The sequence below is a fragment of the Agelaius tricolor genome, unplaced genomic scaffold (assembly GCF_023055355.1).
Source record: "Agelaius tricolor isolate 1412-34295 unplaced genomic scaffold, bAgeTri1.0.p SCAF_1, whole genome shotgun sequence".
NCBI classification, from domain to species: Eukaryota; Metazoa; Chordata; class Aves; order Passeriformes; family Icteridae; genus Agelaius; species Agelaius tricolor.
In genome coordinates this window covers 100,722,906-100,750,089 of record NW_027269261.1, presented here as the reverse complement: position 1 = coordinate 100,750,089, position 27,184 = coordinate 100,722,906, and positions in this window count along the sequence as shown.

Sequence of the window (27,184 nt, the reverse complement as noted above, 5' to 3'; positions counted from 1 at the left end):
AGCTGTCAATGTGCTACTGTGGGAGTCTGTGGGAGAAGAGATGAACTGTGGTCTTTACTGCATTAGCCTATTTTTTATTCAGTGTGGTGTTCCTAAGGAAGCCTGAATACACTGTTTTTGTTTGATATTGCTCTGTATACAAAATCACTAAGAGTTTTATTTTCATATGCATTCATCACTGATTTTATTGTCTGTAGATATCAGAGACAGAGGACAGTCAAGCTTAAACACATTTGAAATATTTATTAAAGTTCTGTAACCAATCATGTTCTTGGCATTTGTTCTTAGGAAAGAATCTTAAATTCATATAACTTTATGGCTCAAATAACATTTAGAAGGAACAGTTATTCCTGTATGATATTTAATGGAGTTTTTTTCTAGCATTTGTGTGAAGACCCTGTGTTGTACTAGAGTTGTGTTAACTAGGGAACATATTTCTACATAAACCTACACACACAGGCATGACCTGAAGGCAACACAAGCTAAAGAAATGTAAATCTTTTGACTTTCTCCTAAAGTAAACAGTTCTCTGAATGGAGAAAAGTAAGTAAATGTTGCTGAAAATTTTTATTCTAGGTACTGCAATGCTGAATATGAAGGATACTGTGCTAAAATTGGCAAACAACCAAGATTGTAGGCTTCTAGGAAAAAAATGTACCAAAATGAAGGCAGCAATACATTTCTAGACAACAGGCAGTGTGCCATCTGAATCACTTTTGAAGAATGTGGTTACACACTCTGTTTTCCTGAGTAGAAAAGCTGGCTCAATAAATTTGTCTCTTTCACGACAGTGAGTGATCCAGACCTGATTTTCATCCTCTACCATACCAAAGCACACTCTTCACCCACCCACAATGAGGAAACTGCAGAATATTGATAGGAATGACAACCAATGCTTTTCCTACAATGTAGGCAAATTTCCTACAGTGTAGGCAAATAAAATGTATTGTGAAACTACAAACTTATTTTCAGCTTGATCACACTAATAAGATTTGGTGTGGCTGTGTGTCACAAACCACAGATCTAGCCTGATTCATCTGTCTAAAGCTATTAAAGAGTAAAAGGGAAACAGGACAGGGTTACCAGCTCAGGGACTGCAGTTGTATCTACAGAAAAGACATTATTTCCCTGTAGTTCTTCCATTTCCAGTTCTGAGGACTTAGCCTGAAAACCTGTGAGTGCCTTCAATTCTGGTTTTGACAAGACAGTCAATCCACTGTTAAGTTTGCAAGGGCTAACTGAAATATTGTATCCATATATGCAAGGGTCAGCCAGGTGTAACTTAATTGAAAAACAATAAAATAACAGATTAACATTTTATTGTCACACATTTCTGCTGTGACTGATCTGCCAAGTGAGTAGTATGGCTGCTGTAAGTGCTTCAGGTGAGGTTCAGCTCACCTCTCCTAACAAAGAGTCCTCCCTCTCTTCTCCTTTTAATCAGTGGGTAGATAAGGCCATTCAAAGAAGTTATCCATTTAATCAAATTTTAAATGCAATTGACAGTGAGATTCACACACAATGACTGTTACTCCAATGACAGCCTGGGGCAGAGACCTCAGGTGCAGACATCTACACTAAAGGTGTCTTCCACTGCAGCCTACTCCTACTGGAAGTTTAGTGATATGAATGACAACTTTCTCATTTACAGTTCCCCTTTAACAACACCAGGATGATTTAGTTAAAGAATTCCAGTTGTGGTCCAGAACTGTAAATTGGTAACTTGATTGCCAGGCTAAATATGACTTTTTTTTTTTTACTTTGAAATACAATAATGTTAAAAAGAAGCCTCACTATGTTTTTCAATTTGCAAAGGAAGATTTGTGGAACTGTTCTCACATTTCTTTTTTTTTTTCTAAGCATAGGACCAATTTGACAAATACCTTCTGCTCTTCTGAAAGAGCATATTCAGAAAAATAAGCTATCCTGCAGATAAAAACCAAACTAGAGCCCAAGAAACAAACAGGCTCTCCTCCCTCTTGATGAGAAATGTTTCTCTAGTTATATCACAACACATGCAATAATAATGTACTTATAGAAAAGCATGTTTCCCTTCGCTTTATGATCTTACATAACCCAAATAATTTGGGTGCCTATGTCTAGATACAGTTATTAAGCAGGCAATTATTTAATTGAAAGATTGGAAACGATTTGATTTCCAAATGTTAACAGATTAAAGGCCATTATTCTTTTTTCTCTGGATTATTTAAGTTTATAGGTATCTGTTTATTGATTTCTTTTGCATTTATCAGGTTTTTCGATTTCTTGCCTTCAGGCACACTCAGAATATTAAAAAAAATACAGTTTAATTTTTTATTACTTTCATTAAAGCAATCTAGTGATAACTATATCAAGTCTGGTATTTTGGACAGCTTTGATGTCACACTGAAATATATCTGGAAGGAAAATCATTAGGATCAAAGCAGTGAGCTAATCAATTTTCACTACATACAGGGAGAATAGAAGAGACAACAGTAGTCACTAGCATTACTTTGCCAAACCACATCCAAACTTGCAACACACAAAAACTCTTCCCACCAGATCTTCATCCAAATACATCCATGGTGAAAACTCAGTATAAATTATTCCTACCTGTAACCTCAGAGAAGCATCTAAAAGCAGTGACTGAAAGTCCAGTAGTCTAGACAGTCTTTCATCTCAGCCAGTTTTGGGGCTAGCTGAGCAGACACAGCTCCTGCTACATCAAGACAAAGGCCACGTGTCCTGCCTGCCCATCTGTACTCCATGGCTCAGGCTGCCTCCTGCCCCTGAAACCGAAGAGGGCAATCACTGCATTTTGCAGGCTCCACTCTAAGTTTGCAGCAGGTGGTAAACTATGGCTGCTGCTGAAGTTGTAAAAATTTAACTGCACAGTCTGAATATCATCTGATAAGGAAAAAGCCAGGATTGGGTGGACATGTGAAATGTTTGTTTTGGAACACCTACTACTTTTCTTTTTCTCCCTGTTTAGTGATCTCAGCTGAGACTTGAAAATCTGCATGAGACAACAAATCACAACCTTCACAGCCCACAGAGCTCAGAGACTACACCTGAGTATACCAAAAGAGTCGACCTGAGTAGAACAAAAGCTCTTGTTGCACATTCTGAGTCACCTCACTTAGCTTGTGGCAGCTGTAAAATTGTAGATTTCTTTCCTAAAAAACATAATCAAAGTTGTCCTAGAGAATACTGCTTTGAGGTCCATAACTGCTGTATTTTTAAGGCCATAAGTGTACCACTATGTATTTGATTGCTGGATTTTTTTTCCTCTTTGAGTTTACAAAAAAGAAGGGCAAATTAATGAATAAGACTGATGAAACTGTTATCTGGGAGTCTTATTTATGTGAAATTTCTCACACTTGCACTTTCACTATGACAATACATGTCCATATTGGTATATTCAAGTATATGTCTAATAGCTGAAGCATGTGCCAATTTGTGTACATCATATCACAGAGCTACAGAACCAAGGTAGATCCTGGCATGAACAAGAGGAGAGATGTAGAGTTCTTTAGTGTGGTGAAAACTTCCATGTGTTTCTAACTAAATAGCTCATTTCTGATCATTTTGATATGACCAATAAAATTTAATGAAATACCATGGGAAAAGAATCAGAATTTTAGTTTTACAGTTTCTAAAACTGTAAAAGCACATCAAAATAGCACCTTATTTATGTGCAAGAATAAAAGTCAGTGTATCTTTGCTCACAGTGACAGTTTCCACAAAAGAAGTCATATTTATATGGGAGACAAATGAAGACTGTGCCAGAATGGAAGAAAGGTAAAGGACACAATCAGGTTGTCAGTACCTGTTTTTCCCTTCAAATGGGAGTCCTTTTATGGGATTATCCTTTATAAAGCTGAGCACAGGAATAATAGCAGAAGGTCACAGAAGTTAATGGAGTTCCTAGATCAGAAGCTTTCCTTGCAGCAGTGTTGAGAAAATGTGTCTATAATTTCCCCACCTCTTCTTACAGGCTTGCTTCAGTGGACACAAAGCCAAAAGCAGCAGCTAGCTCAGATAATTTCAGCAACATGGGAAATCCCTTCACATAGAATCACAGAATGGGTAAGGCTAGAAGGGAACACAGAGTCATCTGTTCCAACCCCTCCCTGCTCAAGCAGGGACACCCTACAGCACATGGCACAGGACTCTGTCCAGACAATTCTTGAAGATCTCCGGTGAGGGAGAGTTCACAACCCCTCTGGGCAATCTGTTCCATGCTTGGTCACCTGCACAGTAAAAAGTTCTTCTTCATATTCAAGTAGAACTTCCTGTGCATGAGTTTCTGCCCTTTGTCTCTTGTCCTATTGCTTTGCACCACCAAGAAGGGCCTGGTTCATCTCCTTGACAGCCATCCTTTAGATACACATAACATTGATGAATTCTCTCTCAGTCTTCTCATCTCAAGGCTCAACCTGCCCAGCTCCCTCAGTCTTTTCTCACAAGAGAGATGTTCCTGTCCCTCAATCACCTTTACAGCCTCTTCTGGACCTGCCTCAGGTGCTCCACATCTCTGTCCTCCTGAGGAGCCCAGAACTGGACACAGCACTCCAGATGTGCCTCACCTGGGCTGAGTAGAGGGGCAGGCTCACGTCCCTGGACTTGCTGGCAGTGCTCTCCCTGATGTACCCCAGGATACCACTGGCTCTCTCTGTCCCCAGGGTACACTGTTGCTTCATGGACAACTTGCTGTCCAAGAGGAGCCCCAGGTCCTTCCCTGCAGAACTGCTGTCCATCAGTTTGGTCCCCAGCCCCCACCTCCTTTTGAAGGCTCCTGTTCCCTGTTTGAAAGCAATCACACAATGTAAAATGCCAATCTAACATAATCTCTGCTTGCTCTATACTGTTTGTAAAGCATGATTACAGGTTTATTTTATATCAGCAGACCTCATGCCAGACCAGGGCTTGCTGCTTTATTCCAGATCAGTAATTGTTTATCCTCCCAGCAGGTATAAAAGCATAAAGCTGAAATAAATGCCATGACACATGTTCTGGTTCACTCAGCAGATGATGAAGGGGATCAGACATGTCCTGCTGCAATCTGGCAATGCACAGGTCTGATACTGATGATCATGGACTTGTGGTCTTGGAGGGCTTGTGTGCCTGACCCCAGAGCAAAAGCTGGAGAAAGGTGATTCTGTGGAAGAAATTAATCCAGGTGTTGAAGCTTAAAGTCTCACATTTGAAATGCGTGTGTATCTAAGAAGCACATGGACTTATGGTACAAAGTATTGATAAATAATGCCACAAGTTTCAAATCAAGGGTGCTTTATCATGGGTTTAAAAGTCCTATCCCTTCCTAATGTAAATACTCACCCATTGGATTACTCAGAAACAGACCTGGGGAGTGCAGAGAAACTCTCTGCTGTGCCAACACAGTGTTCAAACTTTGACAAATATTTTTAAGTATTGACAAAGATTGTCCTCCACTTTCCCTCCTGTGTGATCATTTCTCATGTTGTACAAAAACCTTGCCAACATTTTTTTCCAAGTTAGAAAACAAGTGCTAAAAACAACTACGAAGGCATTTGGGAAATCAGATTCTGAGACAGTCAGAATCCAACTATACAGCTGAGTTGTAATGAAAAAAATGTTTCTGTATATTCAAAAATATTCTTCAAGGGAAGCTGTAGGCTACATACACCCATTTCAAAACTATTATGGAGTCAGACTTGGTGATGCCCTTCTAATCAACCTCATTGGTTCTCCTCCCACTCTTTGTCACCTTTCAGAAGAGCACCTCTAGACAGAGGAAAATGGGTTCAAGGTCATCAGCATTTCCTACTGGAGGCCATAAACAAATTTTGATAATATTGTTTTGGGACACCATCAAAATTTATGGAAGCTTGGTTATATCTGAGTGTTTCATCCTACTATTTTAGCAAGTATTGAGAATTTGCCATTAGTACTATGGTACTATCTTATTGGTGCCTCCAGCAGCAGGGCAATGGGAGCTTACTTGTTTGTGTGCTTTGGATATGCTTTCAAGGTCTAATTTTTGATATTTTGATTATGCCAGTAAGTAAAAAATTATTTTAAAAATTTATCCTGCTTTTTATTTTCTTCTGAAAATCATCTGCCAGCAATGATTATGCAATGGATTTTTTAAATTGTCAAAGTTGAATATCAATGTCAAATGCCCAATTTTGTAGCTTCCAAGGTTATCTCCTCTGACTTTTTCTACTGCATAACTATTACCCAATAATTTTTTTACATGGATAAATAAAGCAGTTTTGCTAAAATATGCTGTTTTACCTATAGTTAACATTTTCTCTTATTTGGTATTTTATTAAAAGTTTCACCATTTTTACCCTCTCAGATACATTTTTAAGTTATCGGGTGTCCTAAAATTCTATATGTTTTATTATAGAATACATACAGTATTCGGCATTTTAAATAACAAGCAGTTCAAGTAACACATCAAGTTACTTTTATGTTCACTGAAAATAACAGTTGAATATTTGCCTATTCATATACATGAAGAAATAAGTTACCATTTCATTTTAGCAGCATGATAGATTAGAAATCTTTTCCATCTTGAAATGCTAAATAGCAATGAGATTACTTGGCACTTGTTTTTACTTTTCTTCTTTGTTCTGTTGTAGATTTTGTGCATAACTTTTTTTAAACTTGAGAGTTGTTTGCAATATTTTAAATTGTACTTCTGTTTCTAAGCTTCTAAATAAATTTTGAAAAAAAACTCCAAAAATTTCTCAAGGCTCATGTCTACTGTGATTGAGGGTGCCATTGATTTTTTACTGATTGCAGGGAAATTTGAAAAATAAGATATAGTAGAGGAAATGTATTGTACTTGAATATCTGTGTATAGGCTTTGCCCTGGGAGGTCCCAGTTGCCCTTGATGGGCTGCAGCTGTGATGTCCTTAATTGGGCTGCAGCTGTGACCAATGAAGATGACTGGGATAAAAGGGGGTGGGTTAGCCAGTCAGGGAGAGCCTTGGAGGAGCCTTGACGTGAGAGAGAACAGCATGCAGCAGAAGGAGTCTGTGCTGTGAAGATCTGCAGCCATGAGAATGCACCGAGGAGGTATGGACTTTAGAAATCTGATAACAACAATATGGGACTCTAGAAATAGAACAGCAACAATAAGAATTATTCAGTTGTTGTTATGATGTTGTATTTGTGCTTAGATGAACTTTTCAGGAAAAATTAAGGATTGGCCATAAAACAATTTTAACTGCCAACTCCTGCTGTGCACAGCTACAACCTGTTCATGTGGAAATGTCTCCAGATCCATTTCTTCTATTCTTTAATATGCAATATATGGCCATGTTATGTTTATATTTTCTGAGTAGCTTAATGTTTTACCAAACATCAGCTTCCTCAACAAAAGCTCATAGTACATACATTCTTATCAGATGTACACCAGAAGATAAGATGTACATCATCTGATAAGATACTATTTATGCTCAGTATTTTTGAAAAGGAGACTGATTATGGCAGCAGCCAAAAAGGAAATGCCTGAACCTGCATGACTGCCTCTTTCTTTTCAGCTGAACTTCCCCACAACTGAACATGGAGAGGCATGGATTTGATGCATGGACTATTCAGTGGATAAGAAATTAGCTGGATAGATGCAGCCAGGGTGTTGTGGTCAATGGATCTGTGTCTAGGTGCAGGAATGTCCGTGTGGATGAAAAGCTGGATGCGAGCCAGCAGTGTGTGCTTGCAGCCCGGAAAGCCAGCTGCATCAAAAGGAGTTTGGCATGCAGGGCAAGGGAGAGGGTTCTTCCCCCCTTCTCTGCCCTTGAGAGACCCCACTGGAAGTGCTGCATCCAGCTCTGGAGTCCTCAATACAAGAAAAACATTGACCTGGGAAGTGGCTGCAGAGGAGGTCATGAAGATTGCCCAGAGAGCTGGAGCACCTCTCCTACAAAGACAGGCTGAGAGGGCTGGGGTTGCTCAGCCTGGAGAAGAGAAGGCTTCAGAGACCTTACAGCAGCCCTCCAGTACCTTAAGGGGGATTATGAAAAGGAGGGAGAGGGAATTTTTATACATGCACATAGTGACAGGACAAGGGGCAATGGTTCCAAACTGAAAGGGGGAGGTTTAGATTAGATGTTGGTAAGAAATTCTTTACTCTTTTGGTGCTGAGACCTCTGAACAGCTCAGAGGAGTTGTGAATGCCCCATCCCTTGAAGTGTTCAAGGCCAGATTGGATGGGGCCTTGAGGATCCTCATCTAGTGGATGGCATCTCTGCCCATGGCAAGGAGGTTGGAACTAGATGGCCTTTAAGGTCCCTTCTAACACAAACCTTTTTATGATTCTAAACAAAATATCATAATATCTGAATTACAATTTTCAAATAATTTCAAATTTTTTCCGACTGATATAAAAGATGTCTTTGATAAAAAGAATGTTTTTGCAAGCAGGCTATCATCTGTGCAATACATATGAGTTGCTTCCCCAAATATTTTGAAAGGTCTTTCCCAAATGGACTCCTGCAACCATTCGGGTAACTGTAATGTTCTGCTTCTTGTCTTTTCCAGAAAATAGAAATAGATAAAGCCTAGGATGACCTATTTTGGTCCAAACACATTTGCTTCCCACAGACAGATATTGCTTAAAGAAATGCAGAGAGCATGATGCACATGCATGACACACAAAATCATACAAGCCCTTTGGAGCCACATGATCACCTTCTTAACCTGATGGGCAATTACACCACAAAATGAAAGATTAATTTCCTGACTGTGTCACAGAATATGCTGAGTTGGAAAGGACCCACAAGGGTCATTGTGTCCAACTCCTGGCCCTACAGAGCACCGTCCCAAAGAGTCACACCTGTGCCCAAGAGCCTTGTCCGAACGCTTCCTAACTCTGTCAGGCTGGTGCTCTGATCTCTTCCCTGGGGAGCCTGTTCCAGTGCCCAGCCACCCTCTGGTGGAGAGAGAATCTCTCTCCAAGATCCAGCCCCTGGCACAGCTTCAGGCCATTTCCTCAGGTCCTGTCACTGGTGACCACAGAGAAGAGATCAGGGTCTGCCCCTCCTCACAAGGAAGCTGTAACTGCAGTGAGGTCTCCTGTCAGTCTCCTCCAGGCTGAACAGCCCAAGTGCCCTCAGCCACTCCTCATACAGCTTTCCCTCAAGACTCTTCACCATCTTTATTGCCCTTCTTTGGACACTCTTTAATAGTTTAGTATCTTTCTTATATTGTGGTGATCAAAACTGCACACAATATTCAAGGAGAGGCTGCACCAAACTATCCAGTATAACAAAGGAGTTGGGAACACATGATCAGAGGAGAAGAAAGAAGGTCACATCTTTGACAGCAGGCTGTAGACAGACTCTCTCATAGAATTTTTATGTACAAATCAACCAAGGTAAGTCTGCAAGGACACAGACCTCCTGCCTTTGATTATATCACGTGTGCTTCATCAAAATGGCTAAAACTGAATTCCTGGGATGTATGGAAACTAAGGAATTGAGTGTATTCCTCTCAGTAAAGAGAGATTTGTATTCTAAAACCTTTGTAGTGTCAGTCAATTTGATTCAGTGAAGGGCAGAAAACAATTTCTAACAGCACAGAAAGTTTTTGAAATAGTTACTCAAGTGTTTCCAGGATCAAAGATGCATGATGAGTCATGAGATAGCTCTCCCTGACCATTTTTTCACAGAATTTGGCTTAAGAAAATTGTTTGATAATAGCTTGATGGAACTTTGATCAAGGGTCTATTGTTAAATTGTTAAATTTATTGATAAATCATTGACCAGATCTGAGCTGTGGGAGGTAAGAGCTTGCATACTAATCAACTTGATATATAAAGAAATTGTTTTTTTAGAAAGATGAAAACCCATATGCTAATGCAGAACTTATTAAAGTATGATTTATCTCTGAAAAATTATATAGTAGATATAGCTCTATGGAGTCTCAGGATTTTTCTGTTCATGGAATCCATAGTACATTAGAAAATCCACAAGTAAAAAGCTGGTTTTTTTCTTCTTTTCTTCTTTTGTTGCTTCTAATCCATCCTTTCATAATCAAATGGATTCTTTGTATCATCTCTATGATCCTTAGCAATATAGTAAGAATAGGCCAAATTCTGCTCTCAGAGACATCTCTACAACTTCAAACCTCAATCAAGCTGTAACCAACATCTTGAATGTGGTTATTAAGTGATACTCTGCTGTGAAAGGTGACATAGAGCTACACTGACACATCAGAAGACAAAGAATAAAGTGTTCTTCCAAAGTGCTTGTGGATGGATCACCTTTTCTCACAGTGTATTCCTGTCCAGTTTTTGGACAGTTGGAGTAAGGAGGAGTGATTCAATTCCCCTCTCCAATCTAATATGCACCATTGCATGTAAGGGGGAGCTGAGGATTTCCTGCTTTAATGACTAGGGCTTGAGCTGCTGCTCAACCATGCCAAGTAATCAAGAGAACAGGGTCGTTTCTGCTTTACAACCTCCAAAGCCAAGGTGATGATAGAACATTTTGCAAACACTTGGATCTGCACAAAAGAAGGAACTCAGGCATGTTTGCTATCCAAACCTAAGTGATGTAAGAGGAAAGATAATGGTATCAATAAGTGAATGGATATGAAGCTAATTAGATAGAGGAATATTATGGATGGATTAAAAATCTGGCAACTGTACAAAAACACATTTCAGTGTGTAGGATTTTATGTTATGAAGAATGAAAAAAAATGGTTCTGAAAAAAATTCAGTGCAGAGGAAATTGAGGAATCCAAATCTATTTTTCAAAAATCATTCTTCCTTTTGCATATGATTGTTCATCTTCTTTCCTTCTGCTCCATTGTGCAAGGACAAATTATTAACTCCACAAATTTGGAAGCAACTAAAAAAAAATCTACTTTACAGAACTATAAGTATTTGCAACTGTTTTACATTTCTAGCTGTGTTTTTGGTGTGGTTCTTTATTGCTATTTTTTTTCCTTGTTATTTACACAGCCCTTTTCCATACAAACATCCAGATCTAGATATTTGTCTGTGCTTAAAGAGATTAAATAATGATAGGATTATCTGACTCCAGGCAAAATGTAAATTGTTTACAAATCTGGTTACTGAGTGACAGTGAACAGAATTGGATTTATATTTTTTAAAAAATCACAAGAGAAAAGGCAATTTCTCAAAGCACTGATACTGATTCTCTGAGCCATGTACTGATTCTAACCTGCATACAGAGCTGTTGAAATGACCTGCTAATGTAGAACAAGGACAGTGTATGGCTTTGAATAAACTACTGACAATAGTAGTTGTGCAATGCTGCTGTTCTTGGGCACCTAAGCAGATTAAAACATCTTGTTTTGACAGTTACATTGTGGTCATTTCTCTATTTCTTTTTCAGCAGTGCTCATTTTTGCACCATGATTGACTACGGATTTTCTAGTTAGGTTGGTAGATTTAACTAGGAGTTTTAAAATAAAGATTTGCAACCATCTTACGTTTCAGAGGCAGAGGGAATTTGATCACTTACATAATTTAATAGCCTCATCTCATTCTTTAATTCTCTCTTTCTCTGTGGTTACTTTGAACACCATTATTCAGAGCACTGCTAAAATGAATCTCAGCTACCCTGTGGCTCATTGAATCACAGTTTGAACCAAGGAGACATTCTCTCATTGAAAGAAAGCTCAAATTATCATTCAGATATGAAAACATGTCAGCACATTCATGTTTTAGCTTTTGATACCAATTCCATAGTATATAGATTACAAAAGAATCCCATGGGTGACCAGATAACCATTAATAGAATTCTGTCAGTATTCTGCACCTGATAATAGCATCCCCAAATGAAATCTCAAGAGTTTTTGACAAATGAACAGCAAGTCTTGAATTACCAGGCCCATTTTTAGCTGCATCAACTTCACTTCATTGCTGAACTGTTTTACCTGCACTTACTGCCTCAAAGAAAATAAAGCACTACTTCTGTGTTGTCAAAAACAGAAGACTGAGTTATTGATTGGACAATAGAAAATAGTGTGTTGTATTTATAGAAACATTTTCTGGAGATAAAGGGCATTTAGACCTCTTGGTGATCTAAATGAAGAGTTGAGACAAAGTTTGCCAGTGTGCCTAATTTACAGGAGCTGAGTTGTAATGAGTGGCTCTGTTCTCAGACCCGTAGCTGTCACGGGCTTCCCTCCAAGTTACAAACACCAGCAGAGGAAGAGGAAGAAGTTCAACTAAAGTTGTGTCTTCCATTTTTGTTAAGGACACCCTTTGAGGATTTTTCTTGACTTCTATAACCAAAGTGAGGCTCAAAGAGCAAGCTAATAGCACAGGATGCCAATAGCACTGCTGCTTTCAGAAGCATATTATTTTTATATTTTCTTTGACCATAGGAGGCAGAAAAAATGTGCAATCATACTTCTGCTCCCACATGCTACATTTCAAAGTATGATCTGAGACAAAAGGTTTGAAACATCTCTATCCTATCTTGCTACATACCTCATTGAGTACTCTGGGAAATTATAGGGTGTGTACATTCAGTTTTGGATATATCTGAATTGAATACCTCCTTTTTGATCTTTCTTCACAAAACCTTTTTTTAAAAAAAAATGACCTATTAGGAAATGATATTTCTTTGATGGTAATAAATACAGCTTTTGGTAATCTGAACATTCCTCTTCCTGTTCTCAGGTGCTAACTTCCAAATTAAAAAGCACATTTAGTCAGAGCATTTCCCTCTCAGCAAAGTTTCCCTGTGCTTACTACAGTTTTCCTAAATTCCTGCAGTAATTCAAGCCTGAATACTTTTGCTTCTGGTCATGGCACATTTAGTACTGTTTCAGCTCTAAAAAAAAAAAAAAAAAAAACATAAGAAATTTTTCATTGCTAATTTGTTTTCAGTGATTCTCAACTCACTCTTTTGTGTGTGGCTTTTAATGAGTTTTGCTGATGTATCAATGAATGATGCAGAAGTTGGAGTTTTCTTCTAGAGTGCTGTTTCTGAATTGTCTCTTAATCCTGCTTTCCTCTGGAGACTTCAGTTTCCTCAGCTACAAATGAAGCAGGAATACACCACTCCTGCAAAGGAATCACAAATTAATTCTTGCCTTTGCCACATAGTTGGCCTACTTGCTGCAAACTTTAGATGGATATCTACTGTCACATGGATCTTAAAGATTCTGCATAGCCATACAGAGGAGGAAAAAAGGTCCAGTTTTCAAGTACTTTTAAATAAGTGACAACCAACATGTTTTCATGAAAAAGACTTAAGAAACTTAATGTAGTGTAAAAGAGTCAGTTAGAAGATGAATCAATTAAATTTAAATGTCTTAAAGAAGTGTTTATCAACATTGCCAGAGTTTTCAACTGCCAGATCAACAGTGGAGAAAATTATCCAAAACACATATCTGAACCTGCAGCTCCAAGTAAGAATTTCCCCTTTAAATATTATGACTTTCACTATAAACCACAAACAACAACAGTTAGGGCTGAAATCCATCTATTTTGGATCCATGCAGGATCAATGGTATGGTGGTATTCTATGGTGTACAGCAGACACTAAATTTTCTAGGTACTGAGTATAGTATTTATCTGTGTACTGTGTATTGTTCTCTTTAGTGATGCTGTAAAATTACAGTAAATTATTTTTTCAGGTATTTTAAGGATATTTAGAAAAGAATAATGTTTTAAACTTGCATATAAATGATAATATAAACATGTAAATAGCATTAGGCTTGATTCACAAAATGTTCTAGAGAAGGAATGCAGGATAGTGTCTTTAAATTATAAAAAAACTGAAACATTTTAATTTACTGGCAAATCTCCCAAGTTTTAAATTTCTGTAGAATTTAAATAAAATATTAAAAGCTTAAAGAGAAATGCCAGTTAGAGGCACTTATTAGTGGAGAGTGAGCCCTGGAGTGCTCCCTCTCAGATTAAGATAGCAGTAGGGAATCTGTTTTGAATTGCTCAGGCTGAAGGAATAAATGCCAAGGGAAAGATAAGATAAATTCTTGCTAAACAAAGGTACAGCAAGTGTAGGACTTTAAGACCAGCATGATAAGCACAAGAACTAAGGATCACAAAGTGAAAGATTTAAAGAAGTGCGGGATGTAAAGAGAATAAGAAATTACTATCACATTAAAACATCCAAACCAATCCCCAGATTGAGTATGGACTTTCAACAAAAATGAAAAGCATTTCTGAAAAAGCACAAGGAAAGAGCTTCAACAGGAGATTTAAAAGCATTGGGAATAAAATCATAAGCAGTGGCTAGAACTGATTAAAAACCAAAAGAAAGAAAGAGTAAAGAGTCATTATAAAGGAGTGATTAAAACTGAGAGAGTGTATAGAAAACAAAGGCTTGTATACAAGAAATAGAAATAGGAAAGTGTCCAAATATGCACACTGTAAATAGTTTTCAATGAAATATAATTTGTCACTGTGCCTATATTTTGAAGTTTGCAATCTGAAATTATCTTTAATTTTTGTATGATGGCAATGTACATATGCTGATATATTCAGGAAGCCAGTTACCTGTGTTTTAGAGGTGTCTATTTCCTTTTACTCTTCTCCACCAAACTGTTATCTTTGTATTATTACATAGTAGATTTTCCATATTCCTGTTGGCTCTGTGTTTGTATTGCCAGTACAGTTGAGACTACCAAAACAGATATTTCATTGGCTTAGTTTGCCACTTGAAAAAAGACATCCACTGTATATCAATGTTCTTTCTTCTTTTAATAGTTTTATGTAAACGACTGTTAAAACTGCTGTTGCTCTGATTTTTACCTTCTCTGATTTTTTTCACTCTGTACGTATCTTCAGGATAATTCATGTCCAAACCATACTAAGGTTACCCTTGCTATTATAGAAACACCGAAGAATTTTATTTTCCTTTCATTTCAGAGAATGGGGAAAACATTTCATTAGCACTTCTGTGAGGTTGTTCTTACCTACCAGAAAATATACTGGACAGGGATAGGAATCATATTTAAGTGACTTTGGGGTATCTGTACACTGGGAGGTATTATATAGAACAAAAATTAAATTCTTCCTCAATGCCTCCCCAAAATCACTAGAACTGTGGTGTGTTAATTGTGTGCTATTTTGAGAGATTTCATGAATGCATAAATGCTTCATACAGTTCTACTCAAATATATACCGTAAGGGACAGAACAAATTTTCTTACAGAAAATAAATACCTGATTTCACCTTAGAACATTAGGAAAATGAATTTTTGTGATGTAATGTGTGATTGTACTAAACTTCTTCCTTATACCACGAAAAATATAATCAAAGGCAGGGGTGTGAGCTTTCCCTTTCACATGAGTTGAGACTAATTATAAGAGATGCTAAAGCCAAACTGCCAGCAGGTGGATTAGGGATGTCTCTTTCTCTTCCCATGGTTTTTAAAATTTTTCTCTACTTTCCAAGAACTGAACACTGCTCCCAATTAGTGGCATCAAGAAAATAATTCTTTATGTTAAAAGATATTTTGTTATCAAGTGCACTTGGACAGGAAACAGGAGCTTTGTCTCTTCCATTCTCCAAAGCTTTTCAAACTTTTCTCCTGATAATGATCCCATGTCTGCTTTCTGGTGTACTCTGCCTTCGTTATTACCAGAGGTGCTCAGACTTACTCGTGTCAAAAACTTCCTCTATGAATGTTACAGGTCTCAAATCTCTTTCAACCATTTTCACCTTGTACAGGTGTGTGTTTTCCTCTCTGTCTTCTCTTTAATCAGTTACTGAGAAAGCACTGTGCCAAAGTATTTTTCACTTTAATAGGACCTTTATTACCATTGTTATTATTATAGTGCTTCCTTCCGAGTGCCTGGTCTCTACCAAATGTTGGTCTGTGCTACTGGAAAGTGACCATTCCTCCTCCTGCAGTGATGGCTACAAAAATCCAGCTCACTTCTAAGAGGAGCCTGGTCTCTGTAGAGACTCTCAAGGCTTTGGAAGGAACTGTCCTTTGCCCACTTGCAGTCACAAAACAGATTATTGAGAGGGTTAATATGCTTTCTCTCCTGCTTTGGGAACTAGTATGGCTCATCTTGTGACAAACTTCTGAGGTTCAGCAAAGCTCCTCTGAGGGAAATTTAAACTTTACTGAAGTCAAAGGAATAATGGTGGCTAGCAGCAGAATAAACTCAAAACAGGTTTATGAGAAATAAAAGGAATAAAAACAAGCATGAATAATTTCCCAGAGTGGATATGAGTGTCACACATAAAAACAAAGGAATGGAAAATCCTGAAGTACAGAATTCAAAGCAAGATCAGAGTCCTGAGCTGTAACAGAAGTGAATAAAAAGCACTCGAAATTCGGTGGTGAAAGAGTAAATGCATGTAGTTAGTAACAAAATGGCAACATATATATAGAATGAAATTAAACATAAAGCCTCATTTTCTTTTAGAAACTCTTTCTGGAAGAATAGATTTTAAAACCCAGGATACAGAATAATGAATAAAGGATGTAAATTTCCAGGGCCACACGTTTAGACATAATTTAAGAGTATACTTCAATGGAATTTAAATCAATGTTCATGTGAAAAATTAAGTAACCTTTCCCTTCTTTTCTATTGTAAACTGAATTTATGCACAGTATCTTAGAAACATAAAACCAAATACTTAATTTCAGTTTAACACATATATTTTGTGCAATGGAAGCAAATAGATCTGTCTCTGTACTAATTACGGAGAAAAATTGGAAGCGAATATCTCTGTCATTAAGCATGACAGTATAGAAGACAGTATAGAAGTCATACAGCTTACTGGTATTTTCAAACTTGAAGCAATATCATTACTTTTTTCTTTAATATCATTCTTTCTTCTTCAGAGTCCACTGAAATAGCAGAAGAAGACACTGAAGGTGAAAAAGATCTTAGGCCTTCTTTCACAGGAAGATTTAAGCACCAGCTCTGCCCTTAATGTCATAGTGAGCCTTAGCAAATGTGGTAACCAAGCAAGTAAAAAGGTGCTGTTTATTTTGTCCATTCACACCCTGCAGTCACCATAGATTCTGAGAATAGAACTGTGGGGTTTTGTTCTTAGGCACCTCTCAGAGACCTGCAAGCCACATCCCGTCAGTCATCATCTGCATTCTGCTGGACCACAGTGATGGATCCTCTGCCCACTATTTTCAGCCTTGACATACAACATTTGATTTTATGGGGATGTTCCCAAGCCAGATCCTCCTTCTCAAAACATCAGAGCTTATGTATAACTTTGGATACCCAGATATTTGACTAATTTCAATGACTATAAGTATATATGTGAATGCCTTTCTGAACAACACTGTGCTGCTCACTAGCAAAATCAATCCTCAAATAAAGAAAGAACTAAAACTACTGGAATGTGTTCTTAAATGTACTGGTAAAAACTTCCTCAAAAAATAACAAGTGAAAATCTACATATGCAAAATAATAGTATTAAAAGTATCATCAAGATCTCATTTACTTATTTCTGTAAAGAACCAATTAGGATAGTCTTTGAAATTCAGTGTATCTGTCTTTATATAATGTTTTTATCCAATATATTATATACACTCGATAAATCAATATAAATACTTAATCGATTTACAAAATGAAAATGTATATAATGAAACTAGAACGAGAAGGGAAATAAAAGTTTGAAAATACTGAAAATTATGTCCATGTATACACAGTGAAAAATAAAAGTAAGCAAAGAAGCTCTGGGCTTCCTATGATATTTTGAAAAATATGCATAATAAAATTATTCTACACATCTGATTTTGCACTTGACTGTATTTGTGTGAAACCTGTAAAGAGTTGGAGGGTACCAACCACCTGTGAGGTATAGACCTGAGAGTGCAGTGAAGCTTGGTGGCTTTTGTCCCATTTAGAGAAATCCTTTTCTTTACCCTTGATAAAGCTGGCCAGTTCTGCAGAGGATTGTGTGAGGCCACTGATCACCACCTGCCCATCGCTTCACAATCCTTTGATATCCGTGTTTCTCAAGAAAGAATTAAAAAGACCAGCCTCTGGGGAGCCTGCAAGGCAAGAGCTGCAGTTTGCTGGGGACTTAGAAAGGCCATTTCCAGCACCTGGTGTGAGTTCCAGTGGGGACAGGCAAAACCTCTCCCTGGTTTAGAAGAAGAGGGGGCCTTTCACATTACAGGAATGAGGATAGGTGCCTGTGTGATGCATTCACATGGCAATCTTAAATAAATGGCATAAAACATACCTGATTTTGTTTGTCACATTTCTATTTTTACCCCTGTCATTTTACTTGAATTAAAAGGTTTCTGCAGAGGAATTTATGGAGTGCTGCAAGCGGATGGCATCCTGAACAGTAAGCCAGTTACTGCTCACAATTCCAAAGAACACAGGGCACCAACTGCTCCTTGATTGATTCACATATGCTTCCAAATGAAGTCAGCAGGAACTTTATCTCTTCACGGGGTACAAACCATGCAAAAAACAATAGAATTTGAGAAATAGAAGTGCATGTATTTATTTAGTGAATGTATTTCTTTGCTTTCAAAGAATCAAACACAATATATTTTCACTTTTTACAAGGAAAGAAAACAGAAAAAAGGCTTTTTATCCACTCTACATGGACTTTCATAGCACCTTACATCTGTAGAACTGTGTATAATCCTGTGCAATGGATGTGAAAGGCATCATTTTGACTCTGCAGTGTTGTATTTTCAAAGACCCATTCTGGAAGGTTTGCTCTACTTCAGCCAATTTAGTCACACTGAGCACAGAGCATGAGACAGTCAGCTGAGGAATGATAATAATTCTTTTCCCCCACAGGAGCCCAGAATATGCAGCTCAGTGCCAATAAGTAGCAGCTCCCAGAGAGACAGCACCCAAAGGAGGACAGCTGAATTCAGATTCCTCCCCATTTAAAGCACTCAGAGCTGATGGACACAGTGAGATGGCAATATTTTCAACCCCTGCTTTCACCACTGTCATGCAAAGATATTTTTGTGCTTCTCTTCTTTGTCTCATTTGCTCTGCATTTAATTACCTGCTAAAAATGCTTTTTTTTTTTTTTTTCCTGATGGAATTTCTTCTGTTTTTAAATGACTGAAAGCCATGTAGCTGCAAAAGACCTGGAATAACACATCGGCACAATATTCCATGGGCAGATGGTATGCTAGCCTGACCTTGTTTATCACTGGACCACATCCTGTGACAAGGTTTTTTTGTAATGACTGCAGCTGTCCCAGACATTCCACATATCACATTCCTCCCTTCTTATTCTGATTACACAACTGTAATCAGGTTGTGTCTCAGGTCAGAGTGGCATTTCGAATTGTTTCCTTAGTATTGTACTACCTAATTCTGCTGGACACCATCAAAATTTTAAAATATCAATTCCAATAGTGACTCAACAGATTTTGTTGGAAAAAAATACCACATTCTAATGAATGATATGACAACATTGATAGAGACTTTGAAAACAGTAATAATTTTTAATAAAAGGAAAATATTTTTTTTACTCCTTTCAGGTTAATAAAGAATTTGTTAAAACTACTTATTTGTTTTTTCTTTGAAATGTATTTGGATTTTATTGTCCCAGAAATTTCAAGCCAACTGGACCTGCAGCGTGTATAAACACATCTTTTTTATAAACCAAAAAAAAAAATACCCAACCCTTTTAAATCACAGGTTCTTATGCTCTTTTTTCCACTGAAAAAATTAAGCAGACGTTTTATTTGCTACATGTAACATTTCTTTTTCTGTTCAAACATCTTCAACTCAAACTATGCATACATTATAAATTCAAATGACATGTATCATAAGGTTTCTTCGTCTTAAATTTTTTATATAGCTCTTTTGAGTTTCAGCCTCCTCCAAAATTCTACCAAAGAAGTAGGAGTTCCAACAGAAAGCAATTTCACTTCATAAAATAACAATAAAACTTAGGGAAAAGAACATTTATCCTCCCTTCTACAAAAGCTTCCTCCTCAGTTTGGCTAGTCCAGATGTTGCCCTTTTAAAAAGAGGGAAGGCTGAAGCTCAAGAGCTGGCAGATCTTTGCACATGGTAAGGTCAGCAGAAATTTCAGCAGACTATACTCTTTACTCTTTATTTTGGCAGTGCTTTGTGTGCAGACACAGCCTCAACTGAAGTCAACACATCTGCACTTTAAAAGCACAGTGTCATTTTTCATCCAATCACAAGTCTGTGTAAGTGAGAGATTTTAAGCTTTGTGTCAATCCATAGTACTTTGTTTTGGCTTCAGGGTACAGATCCAACTCCCTAGAAACTGCGATACATGAAGAATCCCTCATCAACTTTCAGGCTGGAAATAATGTGTAGAATATATTTGTTTGATTATAAAGGATGAGTCACAAAAGATAACTCAAAAGATGACCCTAATAGACATTATGTTGGACAAGTTTTGCCAGAAGTGTTTCCTATCTAATATTTGTATTAAATGCATATACTGAAAAATTATATATGCAGAGCAGCGGCCTCTGAATTAACACAGTGGGGTGACAGGATGTTCAAATGATTTTTTTTATGATATCAGGAATTTGGACTCCATTCTGCAGGTTCTCAGACACTCATACTTCCTGCAGACCAGCAAACCATACAGTTCCAAGTCTCTTCTTCAGTCCCATGGCCCTGTAATTATCCTTATTTCCTCCTCATAAGAAGGCACAGCAGAAAGTAGCGCAAACAGAACTCCTCACTTTCATCTTTAGCACTGAAGTATGACATGTTATTATATGTTTATGCAATGCTACTTCTATGTTGGTTGCTTAGTTCCTTCTGTCCTAGCATCCTCCTTTCATTTGTACTTATTTTGCTAATCTTTAGCTTCTCAGGCTGAAATTTCTTGTGCTGGATATGTATCTCAAAATAGAAAGTTTTAAGAAAAGAGATTTAACCGTTTCTACACTGAGATTAATAAAATTATTCAGCAATAATTTTACTTAGGGCCGTATAATTCCTTCAGATTTTTCATCAGAAACATTGATTTTGACCCTGCTATCTTGACATCTAATTCTTTAAGGGACAATCACAATAATTTTATGGGCAAAATTATTTTCTCTGTAAAGAATGAGATTCTTCACATAACTTATCAAGACTCAATTGAGAGCAGTTGTTAAATTATCCAATAATTACATCCCTACTGAAGGTAGTTTGTGTCAAAAGGCACCTGTCTGCATCTGGACTGTACATGTGTTATCCTACAGAAAAGATGTGCAGAATTTTACTGGACAGATTGCCTGTAGGCACTAGCTCGTGGTTTATATGTTTTTAAGACAATGTTTAATCATGTGATCCATAGAGTGTTTTTTTAAGGAGGAGTGGGGCTGGGCAGTATCTCAAATCCATAATAGATTGCACTTGGGGTATTGCTAGGACTGTGCAGTGAACAAAGCTGCTCAGCGGGGAAACATTGCCTCATAGCAGACACTGGTTATACAAGATGCAAGGTTTTGCAAGAAAATAAAGCCAACTTGGAAAACTGTCTCTCATATATGCTTCCTACATGATGAACAAACTCCCTCAAACTGAATGTTTCATAGCTGGCCATCAGCAGTTCCCCATCTCTGGTTGCAGAGCAGATGGCCATTTGTACATGTAGGGAGAAAACTGATCTCAACTGGTCAACCCTGAGTAGTAAAAAACCTGTAATGACTTTGCCCCCAGCCCTGTTTTGTACCTAACACTGTTTCAAGAAAAAGTGTGGATATAGAGAATTCTTAGTCGAGCTGGGTGAAAATGTCCCCAGAGAATATTATTATGAAGTATGAATAATATAGTTTGCAAGAAAAGTCAATTCCATCAAAACTCTAATCAGGAACAAGGATGCCCTGCCCTGAATATAACTGTGGAGAATTTCTTCTAAAATTTAAAACAATAAGTTGGGGGAACTTGAATATAAACTAATTAAAAAAAAAAAAAAAACCAACAAAACGGAGCACAATCATATCTTACTGTGGTATAGAAAAAAAATGCTGTAACTACATTTTGCTGTAACCCAATCTTAGATACAGGTTATTTGCAAATAAAATAAATTATTAAAACACCCTTTTTCTCCCATGATCTGCTTATTTTTAGGTGGCATGTGACAAAATGTGGTGCATTTCTTTACTGGATCTGATTTTTAAACTATTGCATCTCAAATTGCAAGAATGTTCCTTGTCCCAACAGACTGTGCATTGATCAACAGGCTCAGAAATAAGGCACCTGCTTGAGACAGCTGAAGAAAACAGGGTGCCAGGAAACTACTCACACAGAATAATAGTCAATAAGTGTTCATGCAGGTCTGAACCAGGAGTCTGTTCAGGTTACAGAGCAACAGGTAATGCTGTTTCAGTAACTCCATCCATCTTCCATTTCCATATAAGAAAGCAAAAGATTTCTCCTGGCCTTGCTGCAGGTATGGTGCAACTCTAGGATAGGATCTGCAAACAAAGCACAAAAACTCTTATATATCACATGGCTTTCACTGTTTTTTCCTACCTGAAAAAAATTATAATAAAAAATTACTCTCCTTAACCAGCTCTTTGATTCAGAATAAGGTACACTGAAAGGGAGTCTTTTGTTCAAAGAAAGTTGTTTATAAAAACTTGTTCAGCACTTGTTGAATAATCTGTCATTTGAATATCTCCAACTCAAATGTTACCATACTGTGAAAGAATCTGCTTACAAGTCTTCCCAGTGTATTAATACTTCTAGTTTACCCTTTTTGTTGCAACACTAAATTAAATTAAAGATTTTGTTTATTTAAATTATGTTAACATAATTAAAATTATGTTAACATAATTTTTGCATAGTTCTAAACCAAATTACTATCACATAGTTATTTCAGTTAGAACTATGCAAAAAATAGCTTTTAAAGGAAAGTAATAAAAAAAAATTGACATTGCTCAATCAGCCATTATTATGAAAAACAAGGTCGGTATCTTTCCCATGTCTATGTCTCAAAAAAAGAAAAAAATCCACCACAGCTGTGATTTTAGAAAGGTTTTGGTCATCAGAGATTCATGTTTGATTTATATTTATGTTTTTATATTTACATTTATATATATATACATGTGATATCCATGTAGTCTAGAATACTCTTTTTCAAAATTGTGAGGTTTATCCTTCACATGGACATGTATATATCTGTGCTTGGACTGTACTGAGAAAATTTTAAGGGAATATCTGCATCTGTTTTCCAGTGGTGTGAATAAATATTACAATATTTCTGTGGTGTGAGGAAGGTGACAATTCCCTAACTATAAAGTATTTATGATTAAGCTGGTTCTGTTAAACAGTTCAGTCTGTCATAGAAAAGTGATCATCATTCTGAAGAGGTTATATGAAGTGCTTTATTAAATGGAACAGCAAAGAATTTGGATTATTCATCACACTGAACACCCAAAACGTGGGTTATATAGACACAACAGCAAACTCTTATACATTTGAATGAAACCATATTTTTGAAAATACATATTTATTTTTTTGCTTTGCTCTATAAAGAGGTATTATATAAATTTACCAATTGCCACAGCATGTGTTCCAACTGTATTTTACAATAAATAAACACACAATTGAGAATCCTAAAATAAACTATTTTATGCTTCTTTTTAAGTGCAGCTATTGGAATAGAAGATATTTTTAAGATAACATACCCGTGGGACTGCAAACTGAATTTACTTTCACAATATGTCTTTAAAATGCTCTCTTATCATCTACCTGTATATTGTTCTAGCCAGCATGGATTTAAAGGACAGAAATTTGTGATTGCATGAACTCACATCATATCTATAACACAAACCATTGTTTTTTGAGTGTAAAATATAATCTGCATAGTTAAGGACCGGACTAGCATTTTGCTACTCTAAAAAATATTTTCTCAGTCATAAGTCTTTGCAGAGGAACTCTGAGTATTCAGAGGAACTCTGAGTTCATTAATTGAGAGAAGTCATTACTTGCTTTTTATACAGCAGTTCAAAACCTTCCATTTGAATAGTTCTTTAGGATGCCATTCTTTACTGTGAGGTTGCTGTGACACTGGAACAGATTGCCCAGAGAATTTGTGATGCCCCATTACTGAAGGTGTTCAAGGCCAGCTTGGATGGGTCTCTCCAAGGGCTGCGTGGATACCTGCTCCACCTCGGTCTTCACCACGGCCTGTAGGGGAATATTTGCTCCAGTGTTTGGAACACCTCCTGCTCCACTGACCTTGGTGTTCCCAGTGACACTTTTCACAGCTCAAATGCACCCTGTTGTGGGTGGTTGGATCCAGCTGGAACCGGCTGGAACTGGCTGTGCCCAACTGGAACCGGCCTTAACTGTGGGCTGAGCCCTACCCCTGCAGTTGGATCCAGCTGGAACTGGCTATGTCTGGCTGGAACTGGCTGTGTCTGGCTGAGGCACAAAGCCCCACAGCCTCTGTTGCTGAGCCCTTAGAGCCCACTCTCAGTACAAAGCTCAACAACTTGCAGTGTTTATGAGAAGCCCAAGAAATAAGAATTCAACCACCCCAATTTACTTTTTTCAGTTGAGTTCCAGCAGTTTATTTCAATCCCAATGTCTCTTGAACTAGACTGATTTGCTGTGGTTTTTTTATTCAAATAAAACAGCACTCATGGTTTTACTACACTGTTTTTCCACTAGAGCTTCAGGGCCTGAGAAAATTATGGTCCCTCCTAAGAACTGCAGCCTCTGTTACAAGTCAACAGATCATTTTTTATTATATGTTGTTAATTTTCATTTTATTCAGCCTAAACTCAGACTATCCTCAGAGGAGAGACCATCTTTTCCCATTTACTGTCCAGGGGAAAAAAATTAGGTACCATTAGCATGAGTCCCTTTAGCAACCCTTTTGGCTAAAACTGAACTTGCTTGAAAGCAATCTCCATTTGTATGTATTCCTAAAATATTTTCACTGGCTCATAAGGATCAGAGGCAGATTTTCTTTGAGTGGTGAATGTAAGCAACATAACACTGAAGACGAGTCACTGAACCCCCATACTCAGATGTGAATTCTTTCTCTCTTCAGAGCACTTTGGTTCCAGCTTGAGATTGTGCCCAGATTCTGTGCATAGGGCATTGTTGTCATCTCATTGCAAAGCCCCATAGCTTCTTGGTGAGTTCTCATGGGCATCTCCTCACAGCACAACCAACAAACTCCATCTCTTTCCTCACCCAGCTAACCCACTCTTCTACAGCACTCATCATTATTGGACACAGCTGTGGCCTGTTAAGGGCAGGCCTGTTCCTAATCTCTGGTGATTAGTACAGCTGCAGCTCCTCAGGGGTGAGATTACCTTCTGCACTATCTTTATTTTCTTACATTCTATCCCCACACAGGGCATGAAGATTGTCATCACCACATGTTTGAGACTCAAGAAAAGAAATTAATTTATTGAAACAGGCTAGAAAATCTTTGCTGTAATACTGATTTTCCCAAAGTCTTCTCAAAATTGCAGCAGTGGGACATTAGTCATACTGTGAATTTCTCTCTTTCTTCAGTCTATTATAGCAGTTTTCAATCTTTTAAGCTCTTCACTTTAACACTAGATGTTGAGAAAATGTTGAGATTAGGAGGGTATGGAATAGATAATCTACAGGTTCATTTTTTAAAAATCAGAAGTTACTTAGCTCATGTAATTCCTATTTTTCTATTGAATCCTTAAGACAGGCATCATTAACTGAAAGTATCTTCTTTTCACTTCCCTCTGCTATAGTGCTGCTCAGCAGTTGTCCCAACAATGACTGATTCAGGGGTTTGAGAACTGGGTATGACAGAAAACAAAATGTTGTCTTCCCAAGTGCACAGTTCCAAGATCAGGAAATTTTTGAAGGGAAATACAAAGAAAAAGCTTTCTATTGATTTCATCCAGAGCCACAATTTTACATTCTTTGCTTCCAGTCAGATTTTCAATATGATTGCCTTATACTATTTTGAAAATAACATGTATAATGCACTTATAATGGCCATCAGAATGGTTAAGGGTTGTTTTCCTCTTAAGCCACTATTTTGATGCTTTTATAAAAGGAAAATCATTACTTGCTTGGATGACCTTTTCTAAGGCATGTTTTCAATGCCAAGGTTATTTCTTTTCCTTCACTATGAAAAGGTGTGATAAAATTAAATGTTTCTGGTTTAGAACTGTCATGATGGAGAAAAAGGACAGCTTCATGCTTTGGAAAAAATATTGAGATCCGTATTTCCACTGAGTACTGTGAAATTACTTAATTTTATCTTCAAATATGCCACTCACAGAAATTACATTTTAAAGGAAAGTTGTTTAAGGAAAAATACTTTTTGCTTTAAAAGAGCTTAAAGAGCAAGATGTAACAGGTCCCTCAGTTTCTATAAGAAACCGGATATGCTTTATTGACATTAAATGCATGCATATATATATATATGCCTAAAAAATATATTCTTTATATTATATATTGGTTTGTTGTCAGTTGTCCTGTTTTATAACTTTATAGCTACTCAATATATAGGAGGCAGAGCTAGTAGAAAAAAACAACTGTATTTGATGTCATCTCATTTTTCTTCTTATAACTTGGCTTTTGTTGCATATAACTATGCTATGCCTAAAACATTCATATTGAAACTGCCTGACCCATCCCCAGAACATAATATTGCTCCTGTCCTAAACAGTGACAATATGATCATTTAATTGTCATTTATTTTATTAAGACTGTTACGACACAACTTATTAAAGCTGTCAGTTGCAACAGCTATGTCTAGCATTTCCTAATTTCTGAGTTTTCTACTTTGTAGTGCTATCATTCTTTTACCAATCTGCTGCAATGCTTTGTGCTTAATCTGACTAGATGTTAGAACTGTAAAGCTGCTATGAATTTTATTTAGATTGCTTTTTGCATAGCAGTTTTTTAGTTCATAGAGGTCCCTGGTGCATACAAAACCTGAAAATGTGGCCTGGAACCATGTGGTAAGTTACTCCAGTTAAAATTTCTCATATTGGAAGTGTGTGATAAAAAATAACAGTAAGATTATAAATAGTTTGGATAATATAGTTTTAACATCTCAGTTTTACATTACTTATACATGCACTAAGCATCTCATCTTTCCCTGTTTGAAGATCCTAATTCCACTTTCTATGATCAACCTACATCACACTTTTTTCAAGCTTCCTATTTTCAACGGAATAGCATCTTAATCCTGCTTGAATTCTTCAAAGTTTTTTCTTCTCTTTAAAATTCCTTTCAAATTATGCATTTTCCAATCTGTGCCACACTGACATATCTTTCTATCTGAACTTACTTTCAAGTGACAAA